Source organism: Chelonia mydas, chromosome 10 (assembly GCF_015237465.2).
Source record: "Chelonia mydas isolate rCheMyd1 chromosome 10, rCheMyd1.pri.v2, whole genome shotgun sequence".
Taxonomy (NCBI): domain Eukaryota; kingdom Metazoa; phylum Chordata; order Testudines; family Cheloniidae; genus Chelonia; species Chelonia mydas.
The window spans coordinates 24214182-24220181 of record NC_051250.2 but is presented as its reverse complement, the minus strand read 5'-3'; positions in this window follow the sequence as shown (position 1 = coordinate 24220181).

Below are 6000 nucleotides of genomic sequence, written 5' to 3'. Positions count from 1 at the left end.
TTCCTCAGATCATCCTAGTAGCCCTTCTCTGTACCTGTTCCAGTTTGAATTCATCCTTCTTAAACATGGGAGACCAGAACTGCACACAGTATTCCAGGTGAGGTCTCACCAGTGCCTTGTATAACGGTACTAAAACCTCCTTATCCCTACTGGAAATACCTCTCCTGATGCATCCCAAGACCGCATTAGCTTTTTTTCACAGCCATATCACATTGGCGGCTCATAGTCATCCTATGATCGACCAATACTCCAAGGTCCTTCTCCTCCACCGTTACTTCTAATTGATGCGTCCCCAGCTTATAACTAAAATTCTTGTTATTAATCCCTAAATGCATGACCTGACACTTCTCACTATTAAATTTCATCCTATTACTATTACTCCAGTTTACAAGGTCATCCAGATCCTCCTGTAGGATACCCCTGTCCTTCTCTAAATTGGCAATACCTCCCAGCTTTGTATCATCCGCAGACTTTATTAGCACACTCCCACTTTTTGTGCCGAGGTCAGTAATAAAAAGATTAAATAAGATTGGTCCCAAAACTGATCCTTGAGGAACTCCACTGGTAACCTCCCTCCATCCTGACAGTTCACCTTTCAGTAGGACCCGTTGTAGTCTCCCCTTTAACCAATTCCTTATCCACCTTTCAATTTTCATATTGATCCCCATCTTTTCCAATTTAACTAATAATTCCCCATGTGGCACGGTATCAAACGCCTTACTGAAATCTAGGTAAATTAGATCCACTGCGTTTCCTTTGTCTAAAAAATCTGTTACTTTCTCAAAGAAGGAGATCAGGTTGGTTTGGCACGATCTACCTTTTGTAAAACCCTGTTGTATTTTGTCCCAATTACCATTGACTTCAATGTCCTTAACTACTTTCTCCTTCAAAATTTTTTCCCAGACCTTGCATACTACAGATGTCAAACTAACAGGCGTATAGTTACCCGGATCACTTTTTTTCCCTTTCTTAAAAATAGGAACTATGTTAGCAATTCTCCAATCATACGGTACAACCCCTGAGTTTACAGATTCATTAAAAATTCTTGCTAATGGGCTTGCAATTTCATGTGCCAATTCCTTTAATATTCTTGGATGAAGATTATCTGGGCCCCCTGATTTAGTCCCATTAAGCTGTTTGAGTTTCGCTTCTACCTCAGATATGGTAATATCTACCTCCAGATCCTCATTCCCATTTGTCATGCTACCATTATCCCTAAGATCCTCTTTAGCCTTATTAAAGACTGAGGCAAAGTATTGGTTTAGATATTGGGCCATGCCTAGATTATCCTTTATCTCCACTCCATCCTCAGTGTTTAGCGGTCGCACTTCTTTCTTTGTTTTCTTCTTATTTATATGGCTATAGAACCTTTTACTATTGGTTTTAATTCCCTTTGCAAGGTCCAACTCTACTTGACTTTTAGCCTGTCTCACTTTATCCCTACATGTTCTGACCTCAATGAGGTAGTTTTCCTTGCTGATCCCTCCCATCTTCCACTCCCTGTATGCTTTCTGCTTTTTCTTAATCACCTCTCTGAGATCCTTGGTCTACAACTCCTGCCTATGAATTTTTTCCCCTTTCTTGGAATGCAGGCTTCTGATAGCTTCTGCAGCTTTGATTTAAAATAATCCCAGGCCTCCTCTACCTTTAGATCCATAAATTCTTCAGTCCAATCCACTTCCCTAACTAATTTTCTTAAGTTTTGAAAGTCAGCCCTTTTGAAATCAAAAACCTTAGTTGCAGATTTATTTTTGTTAATCCTTCCATTCCATTTAAACTGAATTAGCTCATGATCGCACGAACCAAAGTTGTCCCCTACAACCATTTCTTCTATGAGGTCCTCACTACTCACCAAAACCAAATCTAAAATGGCATCCCCTCTAGTCGGTTCAGCAACTACTTGATGAAGGAATCCATCAGCTATCGCATCTAGGAAAATCTGAGCCCTATTATTATTACTAGCACTTGTCCTCCAGTCTATATCTAGGAAGTTAAAGTCTCCCATGATCACACAGTTTCCATTAGTATTTACTTTATTAAAAACATTAAAAAGGGCTCTATCCATATCCAAATTAGATCCCGGCGGTCTATAGCACACCCCAAGCACTATCACAGGGGAGGCTCTAATAGTTTTCTTCCCCAATGTAATTTTTGCCCAGACGGACTCTGTCTTATCCATTCCATCGCTTCTTATTTCTTTACATTCTACCTCATCATTGATATACAATGCTACAGCACCACCTTTACCTTTATTTCAGTCTTTCCTAAACAGCACATACCCTTCAATACCTGTAGTCCAATCATGACTACTATTCCACCATGTTTCTGTTATCCCTATAATATCTGGTTTCACTTCCTGCACCAGTAGCTCTAGTTCCTCCATTTTGTTACCTAGGCTCCTTGCATTGGTGTACAAACATCTTAATTTTTGCTGTTTGGCCTCACTCACATTCTGTACCCTATTAGGCACGGTCATTCTACAGCCAGTATAACCTATTAGACTGGTATCCACACTGCCCTTCCTCCTTATATACATTCTCCTACCCCAGATAGTTAAGCCTTTCTTAACCAAAAAGGTTTCTGGATCATGTCAGTCATTTGACATATTCTGCTCAATCGTAGCACTGTGTTTAGTCAAACCTGGAGCTCAAAAATAGTTCCAATTTTAAAGGCTGCCCCTTGTGAGCTCCTGTTGTCACAGCTGTTTGACACATCGTCTTCTTGAATAAGAGAGCCCTGTAATGTAGTTGAGCAGTGACCTATCTTTGGGTACTTTGCGACACACCAGAGAAAAATACCCAAGCACTTATGAAAAAGGGCAGTGGAGTGTCAGAGCCACATGAAAGATCTTGGAGCAAGTCAGTTTCACAATGAAAACAAGTGTGCTCAAAGTAAATGTGAATCAAGCTTTTCAAATGAGCAAACATGGGCCCCAAACACTTAAGTATGTGCATACCTCTCCTCACATTAGTGGTCCTACTGAAGTACAGTTATGCATGTGCTTAAGAGTTTGCAGGATTGGATCCTCTGTATTTGTGTGTGGAACAGAAGCTGTAGGGGGAGGAGTAGTTCCACATCTGCAGCATTTTTCTCAACTCTTCAAAATCTTCACCATGGGGTTCCCCCTCTGGAGGTATAAGGAGCAGGGATAGAAGGCCTCTCTGGACTCCTCCAGATTTCCCCTTCTCCCCTTGTTAACCTTACAAGATAACATAGTGCAAGTTACAGACCTACGCTATCTTGACATGTCCAGTCTTCATCTCCATGCTGGGGTCACCTACTGTGAAGGTCCACATGTCTATCTGTGCACATGTGTTCATCACTATGGTGTTGTAACGCCCTGTGCCATGTTTAGTTTTTAATAGGGACATTACCGATTAAAACTGGAGAAGATGGGCTTCCAGTGGTGCCTATAACTGAAGTGCAAGTTAAAACTGACTTTGGCAGGTTTAATTTTTGTTGGTTATTTTCAAGGGAAGGGACTAAGACAGGGGAGAAATATGAATAACGTGTCTATGTATTTCTCAGACTTTTCTTATGCCTCTGCCCCTGCACTCTTCCCTATGATGCAACACCCCTGGCTCTGAAAAGCTGTTTTCCCCAACTAGAAAATATACCACAGGGGTATAAGTAAGTCAAAGTTGAGTTACACAGCATTTTATCAATGCATGTCTTGAAAATGAAGGCAGAATTGACCGCCATATATCTGCTACCATATTAGGCATGCCAGTGCCAGTCTTAAGAGACACAAATATCATGAAAAGAAAAGGAGTACTTGTGGCACCTTAGAGACTAACCAATTTATTTGAGCATAAGCTTTCGTGAGCTACAGCTCACTTCATCGGATGCATACTGTGGAAACTGCAGAAGACATTATATGCACAGAGACCATGAAACAATACCTCCTCCCACCCCACTCTCCTGCTGGTAATAGCTTATCTAAAGTGATCATCAAGTTGAGCCATTTCCAGCACAAATCCAGGTTTTCTCACCCTCCGCCCCCCCCACACACACAAACTCACTCTCCTGCTGGTAATAGCCCATCCAAAGTGACCACTCTCTTCACAATGTGTATGATAATCAAGGTGGGCCATTTCCTGCACAAATTCAGGTTCTCTCACCCCCTCACCCCCCTCCAAAAACCACACACACAAACTCACTCTCCTGCTGGTAATAGCCTATCCAAAGTGACCACTCTCCCTGCAATGTGCATGGTAATCAAGGTGGGCCATTTCCAGCACAAATCCAGGTTTTCTCACCCCCCCACCCCCATACACACACAAACTCACTCTCCTGCTGGTAATCGCCTATCTAAAGTGACCACTCTCCTTACAACGTGCATGAAAATCAAGGTGGGCCATTTCCAGCACAAATACAGGTTTTCTCACCCCCCTCACCTTTTTTCTCAAAAAACACACACACACAAACTCACTCTCCTGCTGGTAATAGCTCATCCAAAGTGACCACTCTACCTACAATGTGCATGATAATCAAGGTGGGCCATTTCCAGCACAAATCCAGGTTTTCTCACCCCCCCACCCCCACACACACACAAACTCACTCTCCTACTGGCAATAGCTCATCCAAACTGACCACTCTCCCCACAATGTGCATGACAATCAAGGTGGGCCATTTCCAGCATAAATCCAAGTTTAACCAGAACGTCCGGGGCGGGGGGGTAGGAAAAAACAAGGGGAAATAGGCTACCTTGCATAATGACTTAGCCACTCCCTGTCTCTATTTAAGCCTAAATTAATAGTATCCAATTTGCAAATGAATTCCAATTCAGCAGTTTCTCGCTGGAGTCTGGATTTGAAGTTTTTTTGTTGTAAGATAGCGACCTTCATGTCTGTGATTGCGTGACCAGAGAGATTGAAGTGTTCTCCGACTGGTTTATGAATATTATAATTCTTGACATCTGATTTGTGTCCATTTATTCTTTTACGTAGAGACTGTCCAGTTTGACCAATGTACATGGCAGAGGGGCATTGCTGGCACATGATGGCATATATCACATTGGTGGATGTGCAGGTGAACGAGCCTCTGATAGTGTGGCTGATGTTATTAGGCCCTGTGATGGTGTCCCCTGAATAGATATGTGGGCACAGTTGGCAACGGGCTTTGTTGCAAGGATAGGTTCCTGGGTTAGTGGTTCTGTGGTGTGGTATGTGGTTGTTGGTGAGTATTTGCTTCAGGTTGGGGGGCTGTCTGTAGGCAAGGACTGGCCTGTCTCCCAAGATTTGTGAGAGTGTTGGGTCATCCTTCAGGATAGGTTGTAGATCCTTAATAATGCGTTGGAGGGGTTTTAGTTGGGGGCTGAAGGTGACGGCTAGTGGCGTTCTGTTATTTTCTTTGTTGGGCCTGTCCTGTAGTAGGTGACTTCTGGGTACTCTTCTGGCTCTGTCAATCTGTTTTTTCACTTCCACAGGTGGGTATTGTAGTTGTAAGAATGCTTGATAGAAATCTTGTAGGTGTTTGTCTCTGTCTGAGGGGTTGGAGCAAATGCGGTTGTATCGCAGAGCTTGGCTGTAGACGATGGATCGTGTGGTGTGGTCAGGGTGAAAGCTGGAGGCATGTAGGTAGGAATAGCGGTCAGTAGGTTTCCGGTATAGGATGGTGTTTATGTGACCATTCCTACCCCCCCCCCGCCCCGGACGTTCTGGTTAAACTTGGATTTATGCCGGAAATGGCCCACCTTGATTGTCATGCACATTGTGGGGAGAGTGGTCAGTTTGGATGAGCTATTGCCAGTAGGAGAGTGAGTTTGTGGGGGGGGGGGGGGGGTTGAGAAAACCTGGATTTGTGCTGGAAATGGCCCACCTTGATTATCATGCACATTGTAGGTAGAGTGGTCACTTTGGATGAGCTATTACCAGCAGGAGAGTGAGTTTGTGTGTGTGTGTTTTTTGAGAAAAGAGGTGGGGGGGGTGAGAAAACCTGTATTTGTGCTGGAAATGGCCCACCTTGATTTTCATGCACGTTGTAAGGAGAGTGGTCACT